We start from the raw sequence: 13,435 nt of genomic DNA, 5'->3' as shown, positions 1-13,435 counted from the left end.
TCATCTGAGTCTGCTAGGTAAATCAGAAATGGAATCAGAGATTTTAGAGGTAAAAAGATCCTTTATCCCAGCCTTAAATTTACACACCTCAATTCTTTGGTGAATGATAAAGTGAAAAAGTGTTGCTACTAATATCATGTGTGCGTTTTATCTAGGTTTGGCAAATTTGAGAAACACACTTTTAATTCAGGTGCCTCCTCCCTGAGGTCTCTAAGGGCAACTAAGATTCTCTTTAGGTTTCATGGATATCTAGGTATGTATGTGTGTGTTGTTGTTATTTGTTTATTTTGTTTTGTTTTGTTTTGTTTTACTCTAGGCATATCTTATTTTTAAGTACAGTTTAAATCTTAGAGGACTCCATCTTCCTCACTCCCCATGTCCAACCCCTGATGCTCTATCTCAATAAGACATTTCCATTTTCACTACCCTAGGCTGAACTGTAATCTCTGGTCACTAGGACCACTGTAATGGTTTCCTAACTCTTCTATCTCCATCTACATTCTTGTACCACCATTTTTTCCTAATATTCCATCTTGACTCATAATTTAAAAACACAAATGTAATTAAATCATAAATGTAAAAAAAAAAAAACTTCAGCAACTTTCCTTAACTGAGAAGATTTATTTCAGTATGCACTGTACAAAAGTAGATGTTAGAGCTACCTGTTGCCCTCCGACTGGCTGCATTAAACTAGAAACCTCAAACAAACAAACAAACAAAAAACTAGAAACCTCTTTATCTTTCCATGTCAGTCAGTCTGGCCTTATTTCCATTCCACAAATCATATTGTTCCTTTTCACCTTCAGGCCTTCACAAATTCTGAAAGTTGTACTTTCATAGTCCTTCCCAAGCACTGAGTGTTAATCTTTGTTTTCATTCCAAGCCCATATAGAATGTCCTCTACAATGCTCTGGTATTGGTTAGATTTCTCCATTTAGGAGTTCTCTTAGTACCTTGTTATTTGCATCTGTACTATTTGTCAGAAATATACAACGAGCTAGAACTAGAGCTAGATGTAGATGAAAGAAGGAAAAAAACATGTTGGTGATATAATTATAATCAGTACACTCAAATATTAAAAATTATTACTTTAGGGAAATGGAATTAAGGAACAGGTATGACTATGTACATGTGTGTGCTTATTTATGTATACATACACTTCTATATTTTTTCACAAACTTTACATGTAGCTTTTGGAATTATGTACCGCTTTTAGAATTAAGGAATAATGGTCAGTTTTTGTCTGTCTCATCTATCAGAAGATGTGCTTAAAGAGGTCAGGGACAGCTATTTAATTTTAGGGTATGTTAAATTTTAGCACTGTGTGTCATACATACTTGTCACTCTTTATATACTTGGTGAATATACTAATAAAGAAGGAAATGATGAAAAATGATTTAATAGTTAAATTATACGATGCCTTTGTCATAAAGTCCCTGTGACTTAAGGTTTATTTTTCTTCTACTTTTTTTCTTTTTTGGTCCACGGTCTTATTTTTCCAAATTAAAAAAAAGCATGAATTTTAATAAATTAACCTACAGCATTTTCTAAAGCTGTTTTTGCCTCAAGCAGCATATGTTAAATAGGCATCTTCTAAAGACCAAATCTTAAAAAGTAGAAAATAAAGTGATGGTAGAATAGCAGGAAAAATGCTTCATGTGAAAGAATAAGCTTTATAACTCAGTTCACACCATATGGACATTATTTTAGTCTACTAAAATTAGTAGTAAAACCCAGTGTTAGATTTCTTAGACTTCAAGGAGCATGACCAAGAAATGATCTTTTACCAGAGGATTCCAAATTCCAAGCAGCACTTCTGAGGCAAAAAGAAATCTTCCAATAGAGCTTTTCTTCCCTGTAATTCCTTAATTATCCTCAAGGAAGGGTGTCAAAATGTATTACCTACCTAGTTCTTAAAAAATGAGGCATCTCTCTAACTAGGGAAGTAGTGGTACTAGGGACTTCAATAATCTATCTGAAGCACATACAGCAACATCTGGATTATTTGCAAACTATTAGCTTTGGACCCAAAATAGTTTTTATGTTGCTATGTAATTACCACTGTGCATTTTCTTACATCTCTGTGGGTTGCCTTGAAAAATAAATGCCAACTTTTTAAAGGAAATGCTTAAATTTAATACATCATGGAGGATTAATTAATTTCCCTACATCCAGCTGATTTTCTGCTTTTTGCTATCACTGTCATTTTTACTGGTCAATGTTAATATGAATATGATATCATGAATAAAAGAGTGTGCAAAATTGCAGATTTTTTAAAAGGAATGTGTTTCAGTGGGAGTGGTGATAACAAACTGGATGATATTCTTCTTCCTTCAGTCGTAAGAAATCAAATATTTATATAGAGTAAAATGGTCAAGGCTTCCTTTTCTTGTAAAGAAACCAAAATGTTAATCTCTATAATTGTACTAATAGAGAGGATAATCCTGATATTATGTAAAATGAAAGTTTTGGAACAAAAATCTGTGTATTGTGAATGTATTATGCAGAGCTTTGCTAAGGCAGAGAGTTTGAAAGCATGAGAAAAGTTCAATTTAATAGTTTTTATTTCTTGGTGTGTTTGCCATGGTTCATAAAATCTCTGTTAATGGAACAACCTGAAAATATACATGGAAAGGTCAATGAAATTAAAAGTAGCAAGCCCAAATGTCCATTGACTGATGAATGGATAAAGAAAATGTGGTATACTTGTACAAATATGCACACACGTACACACAATGTAATATTACTCAGCCATAAAAGGAATGAAATCTTGGGATGCCTGGGTGGCGCAGAGCACGATCCTGGGGTCCCGGGATCAGGTCCTGCATTGGACTGCCTGTAGAGAGCCTGCTTCTCCCTCTACCTATGTCTCTGCCTCTCTGTGTGTGTCTCTCATGAATGAATAAATAAAACCTTTAAATAAAAAAGAATGAAATCTTGCCATTTACAAGGATGTGGATAGAGCTACAGAATATCATGCTAAGTGAAATAAGTCAGTCAAAGACCAAGACCATATGATTTCATTCATATGTGGAATTTAAGAAACAAAACAAATATGCAAGGTGGAAAAAAGAGAGCGATGCAAACAAGAAATAGACTTTTAACTATAGAGAACATACTGACAGCTAACCAGCGGGGAGATGGGTGGGGAATGGGTTAAATAGGTGATGGAGATTAAGGAGGGCACCCCTTGCAATGAGCACTGGGTATTGTATAACAGTATGGATACTGACATTATGTAAAACAGTATCACTATATTGTACACCTGAAACTAATATTATACTATATGTTAACTAACTGGAATTTAAATAAAAACTTTAAAAATAAATTAAAAGTAGCATATTTAATTTATGTTTGAATTTATATTTATAGTTTTTAAACTCTGGAGAATTGCAGAACTTTCAGAATATCTGACGAAAAAGATGGATACTTTCCACAGAAAATCATACAAATAGAAGTAACCTTAAAGTTGCATGTTTGGATTCATGCTACATCTCCTTACCCTTACCTCCCCACCCCTTCCACAACACTGCCTACCCTCAACCTTCCATCTGGACCAAGGACTCTGGTGGACCCTGATGCCTCCAGATAATAAGATTATAGACATAGAAATCATATTATACCAAAAATAAATTTAAAAATTTAAGAATTACTATATAAACAGAAATATTGGATTAAGAATAGCACAAGTGGCAACATCCTGATACCAACATCTGTATATGCTATCTAACTAAAGATGATTTTTAATCATTATCTTGATATTCTTCATTTACAAAATTAAAATCCTAAATAAATATGTATTATTTCATTACTGATTTATAATTTAAAATTTAGCCAACTTGCTACTTTTTTTTTAAACATACAGTGAAACTGGCTTTCTCTCTTTGTACTTAGTTATAGGATTAGCAACACCAGACTGAATTCCTTGGGTGCAGCAATAAAGTCTCATTCTTTTTTCATGTTTAGCACCTTGCGAAGGATCTACCGCACTTAAGAAGTGAAATAAATATTCATTCAGAGAAGGATCAAAGGATGAAAGGAAAGAAAAAAAAAAAAGGTAGAAAGTTAAGAAGTGCGATTTTAGGAAGGAACTTGCAAAGGAAAGAATGAAGAAGAAATGAAACAGCTGAGCCAATTACCAATTTATTTATTAATGCCCCCAAAGATTTCCCCCTGTCTTGCTCTGAATTTCTCCTGTGAAAAGAAACCTTTTTGTTAGCATGAATATTTGAAAAGTTCACTGAGAAAATAAGAACTTGTAGAAAAGAGAAAATTCTCAGATTCACTCAGGCTACTTGTTGGGCTGATACTCTCTCTGGGCACTGGAACAACAAAATGAAAATGTCCAAGTTTGTGCTTCCCCATCTCTCCCTTCTGTCTGCTTCTTTCAAAATTTCAATATTCAAACCCTTCACTACAATATTCTAAAATCATCTCTTTCTACTTCTCAGTCCATTAACTTTACTCCCTTTCCTTCACAGTTGATCTTTATTTATCATTTAAATGGACTTTCTTACTCATATTATCTGTGATTGAGCCATAAAGAAGGTAAAGCATTTGCACAGTAAAAGAAATGCTATTAAATCAAAGGGATTTATTTCTAAGGATGAGATGAAATACCTCCATGCAGGATCTGCGTTTTTTTTTTTTTTCTCAGAAGTTTTTTCCCACAAGTCCAGTGTTCCTAAAATCACATAGTTGACCTAACATCCTATCTTTTTTTCTAGTTTGGCAATCTCAGTTCATTTGTTTGGGTCTACAGTGAACAGAAGGAGGGACAGATCAAGAAGTCCCAAAGAATATCACCAGATTTTAGGAGGACTGAGAAGGATTAAGCTCTCTCACTGCAATTTCTGGATTTAGACAGTCTTGTACAACAGAATATCTTGCACAACAGGCTGCCCATTGAAAAAGGCTATTGCTTGCATCCTAGTCTGGTCTAGCAGAAAAGCTTAGGCTTATGTGCCAGAAACACCCACGTTTGAACTCTAGAACTACTTCATCCACACTGAGTAAGATTGCTTACTTTCCTAACTCTTGAAGTTTTCTCTCGGGGTATAACTTGAGAATGCTCCTGTTTTAAATCATCAAAGGGAAAACTACAAGTCTTATCCACACAGCTAAACATCAAAATGAAAGAAAATTCAAAACAAACAAAAAAAAAGTGCATTACTACAAAGCATAAATAAGATAAAAGAGGTAAGTGAAGCATAACAATTTTAACAATAAATGTCAAAGTTTTACATGACATTGTAAATCAACAAAGTCTGTTGGACCCAGCAAGAAAAATCAAAGGTTACAATTCACAGCATAAAATGATAATCTAAAGCCAAATGAATCATAAGGAGAAAGCAAAATGTACAAAAGTGTACTACAAAAATCAATACAAAATAAGTGGGAGTGATAATATTAACACTAAGCCAAAACATTGGAAAGCAAGAAGAAAATTGAAATACTACCGATATGGGCATTTGTATTAAAGAATGAAAAGGTCTTCTAACAAAAATAAACATATGAATATGTGTAGCAATAATATGGATAAAAATATCACCAAGTATGTATGTGCATAATCTGTAACTATTATGACTTACACTATGACTTCTTTACCTGCTTCTATGACATTTTAGAGATATTTACACTTCACGATGTATACGTATATTAAAGTATTCACTTATACCTTAAATATATATAATTTTTATGTGTTACTTATTAATCATACCGCAATAAAATTGAAGGGAAAATAAATAGGAACTGCTATAAATAGGTCTTTAGTAATGAGGTAGTAGGGAGAGGGAGAGAGGATGAATTCGTAATACAGGATTAGGGCTCAGTATTTTACTGAGCCTATGCCTCTGATCAGTGAACTTCCCAAGAGTTTCTCAATCCAGGCATCTAACCCCTCCCCCCACTTAGTAGGTTGAACAGCATAGCTAGAGTGGATTTAAGTGGTTTATTTCCTTTCTCCCAGGTCAGTTAGACTCTGATAATAACCCAGTAGATTAGTTTCTGGTTAAGAACAGAGTGCTTTGGTTTATTTCAAAACCGGTTCCTTTTTTTTTTGCCCCTGAAACACGAAGGGATTTTTTTCTGACATTCATTGTGGGAACCTGGTAGGGCTCCCAGAGGTAAACTTCACAATATTATGCCTCCCTAATTCCATGACTGGGTTCTCTTAGAGTAGTTAACTCTCATAGTTGTCTTCACTAATTCTACAGCAATTTTTCTGTTCAAGTCCAGGTTTTCCTTACCCTGAACTGATTCCCATTGTGGTGCCCACTCACTCTTGAGTCCTACTCTGGGAAGCCTCAACTCCCGGTATTCACCTGTCATTCCAAACTTAGGGGCAGTAGCATGCACTATGTCTTCTACTCTTTTATGGATCCAAGAAGAATTGTTGATTTTTTTTAGTCTGTTTAGCTTTTACTTGTTGATGGATGCAGGGCCAACTGCCAAGCTCCTTATGTGTGGGATCAGAAACCAGAAGTCATCATATTTCTCTGAAAGATATTTTACATTACAACTTAATTGTAAGAGCCTTAAAATTGTTGGCTTTTACATGCTACCCCAATATATGGCACCTTGGCATAGTGAATATCTTATGCTGAAAGAATTTAAGAAAACAAAATGGCAGAAATAATATGCTCACTCTGACCTCCTTCTAGTTCTTCCCTGAAGCAAGTCAAATAACTTCTATGTGAAAGATACCCTCCCTATGAAGTGGGGAAAACAAAAACAACAACAAAAAACATTCTTAGGGTGTCTGGGTGTGCAGTTGGTTTGGTGACCAAGTCTTGGTTTCCGTTCAGGTCGTGAGTCAGGTAAGGGTCCTGCACTCAGCAGAGTCTGCCTCAGTTTTTCTCTCCCTCTTCATATGCACCTGTCCCGCCCTGCATTCTCTCTCTCACTCTCTCAAACAAATAAAACTTAAAAATATACATATATGCGCTCTTTTAAAATTTCTGCTTTTGGTGCTTTCAATTGTTAAATATGCATATGTGGATGTATGAGTAGATGTTAAAATTTTCAACCTGAAAACAATCAATTAATAAAACCTAGACACTAAATAAGTATTCACTGCTTGCTACCATTGATGATTCTGCCTTAGTACTTTAGGCTGTTATATTCTTATTAGATATCCCCAAGTATGCTTTTTCCTTTCTTCATATTCTCTCTTATCCTACCTATCTTGTTCCTTCTTCTTTTAACCAACCAGAACCTCATTTTGCCAATGAAGAGTCTGTAACTCTGTGAGATCACCTAACTTTGCCAGGTCACACAGATCTAAGTATTGGTACCTTGACTCCAGATTATTTACTCTTTATCATTGGTTTTGCGAATTTTCAATCATCTTCTTGCTGTTTACCAGTTAAATGCCAACGATAGCTGAGATCTTAGAAAGCCGATTTCCCTTAGGACATAGGCAAGTTTCAGGGACAGAAGATATTGAACTTTAAGTGTCCATCACTACTGAGGATTTGTTAGTCTTTGACAATATCCCCAACAGTCAACTATTGATTATTGTTTACAAGGTTATAGTTTACAGTTAACTCTCCATTCTGATAAGAGTAATGAGCTTCTTTACTATAGGCATTACTTATAGGTTCTAATTTAAATTGCTTTTTCTTACAGCACCTTTATTTCTGGCTCAAATGGATATCCAAATATTCATTTAGATATTTGCTTTGGTTTGTTTTTCCGAATCCTGCCATCCTTTAGCTACTCTGTTTTTAATATTTTCTTGTTTATTTCCATCCTTACAATAGAAAGGAATCATCAGCAAACTGAGGCAGGGACAATGGTTTTAACGAACAAGTCTGAAAAAAAGCACCTGCTCAAATCAAAGACACTTAAATATATCCCTATTTCCTTGAACTTTCCAAAGCTCACTTTTCTTCATAATGGTTCTTTTCACTACTCAGTAATGGCTTGCTTATTTGTTTCAAATCTAGGAATAACCCATCACAAGAAAGGCTCATAGTCTTATCCTAAATAAGCCTACTACTTATAAGTAAAAATATATTCTTCTTTTCTTTTCCATAATAATAACTCTAAGGACTAAGACAAATTACTAGGAGACATATGTTTTTCACTTTTGGATTTCCTTGCTAACCTGCTGCCCATATCTGGAAATTTTCCTTAACTTTAATTTAAAAATAAAAGCCCATTGCTTTATGTCTAGAAAATTTTAAATTCTAACCAAGGGAAGAAAATAAACACAAATAAAAAAGGAACAAAATATTCAAATCTGTGGTCTTTGACACCTAATAACTACAACATTGATCATCCTACGAAAACAAAAATGTAAGAGAATAGACAGGAAATTCTATTTGGAGAAATTTCTTCAATGAAATCCTGCAACCAGCAATCAAATTAGTCTCTCTATTAGACTCCTAGAAGGAGGCACCAAGATGATCTATAATTAAATTCCTGGAATCCAATTTACACTAGCCACCCTAGAATAAACATCATTAAACTACACATTACTCATCAAAGCAAAGCATAAAAACTTTCTAGATAGCTAGAAAGGCATGAGCAAAGGCACAAATTATGTATAATATTTGGATTCCTCAATCTAATGAACAAAAGCAGAATACATGGCAAAAGGAGGTTATGAAATTGCTGTCTACCGAAGAACTTGATGTATAATAGATTGCATGCTATTTTATTTATTTGGCTGCTCTTTGAATATTAAAGTCCTACCTTTTCCTAACCCCCTACTTCACCTCTTTCTCCTAACATAATTATTCAAAACCAATATATACCTGAAAAGTATGGCTACAAGGTTTTCAGATGATTTCTTTCTATATTTCCAAAATAAAATTGATATATGTTTCCTTTATATTACATATATACAGCATAGTGAATATTCATAAATGAGTGCTTTTCAGCCCTCATCTTCTATTTGAAGATGAGTTAAAGTAGGAAGATGACTATTCTAAGGGAAATCTCTAGGAAGCTTATACATATGTATATACATGCTTTGCATTTCTACATGCTTTTTATTTTTATTTATTTATTTATGTGTCTACATATTTACATATAAATATATATACCTAAATGTGTGGTCTATTTAAGAATGTACAACTACAAGAGATCTTCCATAATTTGTGCTTTACAGGCCATAATCAATTGCCTTATTTCACAGGAACATTTATGCTTTTTATTTCAATTCAATGTGTTCTCAATGGGAGGTCATTTTCAAAGGAAGGCAGTAATTATAACTCTAGTGAGCCATTTGATATTCTAAAGGATAGACAGACTATGCTCCTGGGATGCTTCTGTTTGAGAGATTCTCTGGCTACAAGTCAGGTTTAATAATCCACGGGCTCTTCTGCATTATTTAACCCTAAAACTTACCAAATATTACCACTTCCGCAAGACCACTCCAATCTTAGAAAACAATCATAGCCTTCTCTAAAATTTCATTTAAAATTTCAAAGCTACATGAGTTGAAAAATTTTTTAAATGAAGTGATCAAATCAAGGTATCTTCATATTTATTTTAATGGTAATAACTAATAGTAATAACTTTAAAATATATATTTGAAAAACATTTTGTTACAAATTCAGTGCAGTACATATTGTCTTAAAATTGATTTATAATTACTAGTAAATAGAGAACTATTTTAATTTTACAAAAATCATTTTAATTAAATTTGGAAAAATCAGGAAATGCACAAAAGTATTTACAGGAAAGATCTAGAACAGAGGTTTGAAAATTTTTTTTGTGACGAACAAGACAGTGAAGATTTTAGGCTTTTTAGGCCATAAGTTCTCTGTTTCAACTACTTGACTTGGTGGCTATAACAAAAGTAGTCATAGACAATATGGATGTAAATGAATATGACTATGTTCAATAAATATTTATGGACACTGAAATATGAATTTCATATAATATTTATGTATCACAAAATGTTATTCTTTTGCTTTTTTAACCATATAAAAATATGATCTATTCTTAGCTCACAGAAAAACAAGACACAGAAGAAGAGGCAGAAAGCTGGATTTGGCCTCTGATTCTTCCTCTTGATTTATATAACAATACATGCAGATATATGTATATATTTAACACATGATTACGATATATGCACATGCATGTTTACCTTCTTTGTAAAAAAAAATCAGTACAATAGTATGTAATTAACATACTCTAATGTCAATATGTGGCTTTAAACATTATGTAATCGGCTCATACAACTATCAGCCCCAGTCTTATTAATGCAATTTTGCCCATTTTATAGATAAGAAAAGTAGGGCTTAGAGAAAATTTAGAGGTTCTAAGTCTGACACTGTTTTGGTGGGAGAGACATTGAAGAGAAAGAAAGAAAGAAAGAAAGAAAGAAAGAAAGAAAGAAAGAAAGAAAAGAAAGAAAGAAAGAAAGAAAGAAAGAAAGAAAGAAAGAAAGAAAGAAAGAGAAAGAGAAGAAAGAAAGAAAGAAAGAAAGAAAGAAAAAGAAAGAAAGAAAGAAAGAGGAAAGAAAGAAAGAAAGAAAGAAAGAAAGAAAGAAAGAAAATAAACATAGGAAATAATTAAATAATAATAAATAATATTTTAACCAAAGCATGGAGACACAGAGAAGACTGATGAATCAACTTTTGTCCTTCAAAAACAAAACAACAACAACAACAAAACAGCTGAACACTGTGACAACATCGATGATTGCTGATTATCATCTAGATTCAAGGTCTCTCTCAGCCGGGCAGTGCTGAATAAACACTCGTAAACTCTCCCTCTTTATGTTTCTTAACCCTTGTTAACCATCAACTTCTCCATAGCAAAGAATTTCCATTGAATGCAATAAATTCAGCCTGATTTTCTGAATTACAAGTTTCCAGTTCTGAATTTAGACTAGCCACTTTGCTTGGAGTGAGTTGTGGTTAAACTCCTTGGGTTTTCCTTTAAAATCTACTTAATAAACTTTACTGTTAGTATATATCAAATTTTTACCTTTATTATATACTATTAGTGTAATTACTAGTTCAATTGTCAGAAGGCCACTTTACCCACCCCACCTTCATTTTTTCAAACTGCTTCAGAAAAAAAAGTTTTTCCCAGCTGCTTTCTACTTTACATGGTTGTATAAACTAAATTGAATGAGGCTTGACTCATAGTAGTTGCTAAATGCATTTTTGTGATTTCCTACTTCCCTTCCTCTCTCTCAATTAATAAATTACGTCAAAGGGAATAAAAACCTCACGTTTTAGCTTACTATAAGTGCCTGCTGAAAAGGTCATTTCTTTCTTTTTCAGTTCTTTGTGTAAAACATTATATGCAGCCAGAAATTACAGCTTAAACCTCAACTATGGTGTGTGTTTGTGTGTGTGTGTGTGTGTGTGCATATGCTCATACTGCAAGATCTGTAACCCTAATTTTGGAAATAGTTTATCTTTAAATTCTTAAAAGTTATTTAATTTTTATGCATGTTTTCTCTGCAATCCCAGTTTCAAAATCACACTTCTTCAGAGGCAAAATGCTAACTACATTGTCAGAGCATGGATATTAGTTACTTTTCTTGAAATTCATACAGACGTTCAAACATTGAACAAAATATATTTTTGATTTTGCCTTGAATTGATTTTCCTTGTGTTTTCAGGAAATTCTGTCCTATATCACTTGTAAACTGATGGGCATCATAGAAGAAAGGATAAATTAGAAGTTTTTAAAGTGTGACTACACATTGCCATTCATGTTAGCAATACCTGAAAAAGACGTTATTAAAATATGTTGATTTGTGAATATTTTGACGTTTTACCGCTAAATTGTCAAAACAATATCATGAGCACTTTCTAACTCCAGATTTTCAGAAGTACTAACTGACAGCTATTAAGTGCTTTTCTTGGTGCCAGACAACAAATCAATGGTGTGATCAATATCACACTTCACAGGCTCTGAATCAGCTACAAACTAAGGAATTTTGTCCAAATATTAATGTTCGCACAAAGAATAACCATTTAGTTCATTAGTAAGATCATTTGCAATCATTAATACTGTCAATTATTTTACCATTTGGTTATTTATTTTTTTCTAAAAAGGTAATCCTCAGCAAATTCTTTGTTCCTGATCTCTTGAGTTCAGATATTAGGCTGACATTTCTTTAGTGTTGGGGGATTATGTGACCCTAAGAATATAAATTTAGCCAAAAGGCAAAACAAAAGAACTGGCATATAGCTGGTGTCCAGTAAATGCTACTTGCGCTTGAATAGCTGATCTGAACAATGCCAGAAAGACTTGTTCGTTTGGTACATTTTTAGGTGCTGGTTAAAAAAACTGATTTTTATCTTTAGTTATACAAATATTGGTCTTAAATTTTAGAGGAAGTCTGTATTAAATATGTCTCAAGTAAATAATCTATTGTGTCTTTCTAACCCACTCAGAAAACCTGGGCTAAATCAATATTTAGACTCCAGGGAAATGAAAGAAGAGCTAACATAAACTGCATACCATCTCTATTTGTTCTATTGAAAAACTATCTTTTCAGAAAGTAAAATCAAAACACAAAAATCTGGCTAAGAGAGGAAGCAGGGTGAAATTAGTAGAATCAAAATATATCCAGAGGGTGATTTTCTCACATGTTCCAGAGACAGGGAGAGTCCACGTTACTCCAGATTTAGGCTTGTGGTTTTCAAAAAACTGGCTGCTAGTCACGTCTCCAGAAGTAACCTGCATATTTCCCTCAGTGTTAAAATGGGCCTAAGACATAATTCTGGTGTAGGCTTGGAGGAGAGCGATCAGGTTCATCAAAGCTGTCCTCCACAATAGCGTGAAAACTGAACAGTTGGCAAGCTTTAAATATGGGCTGATTCACCAGAGATAGAAACATTTCAGACACTGATCAACTCCAGACTCATGGGCTACCTAACTAATAATAATTGATTCATTCATCTATCATTCTTCATTAGAACAGTTCTATTTCCTTACTTGTGGATTTTTTAATATTTATCTATGTTCAACAAATTCTCTTTTTCTTTGCTTGTATAGATGAACCTGGATCTCAAACTCTAACATTTGCTCAATGGGAGAAAAAAAACTTTATTTTTCTTAATTATCTGAAATAATACTTTAGGATTTTTGTGATACTGCTGTGTATATCTTATACAAACAAGGTCCTCTGGCTCAATATATTACAAAACAATACTTTCACTAAAGTTTTAATAATACTGCTGAGTACTTACCTCTATGTATTAATGCATTTAAAATGTCACATGATAAAACATATAGAATAGACATGATCCAAACATGTTCAAAAGAGCATTCCTAAGTCATTTCCCTTGCAATACTTATTAAATGCAATTCAGCAACACTAATCAAAAGGTATTAGATAACTAACCCTTAATCTAAAAGCACACCTTCAAAGTATTTATGTCAAAAAATATATATATAGTTCTATGGTAGGATTGAATTGCAAAATGTTCATCACAGTCTTTATTATAACAAC

This window comes from Canis lupus, chromosome 17 (assembly GCF_003254725.2).
Source record: "Canis lupus dingo isolate Sandy chromosome 17, ASM325472v2, whole genome shotgun sequence".
Lineage (NCBI taxonomy): Eukaryota > Metazoa > Chordata > Mammalia > Carnivora > Canidae > Canis > Canis lupus.
The sequence above is the reverse complement of the archived record's forward strand: the minus strand, read 5'-3'. Positions refer to the sequence as shown.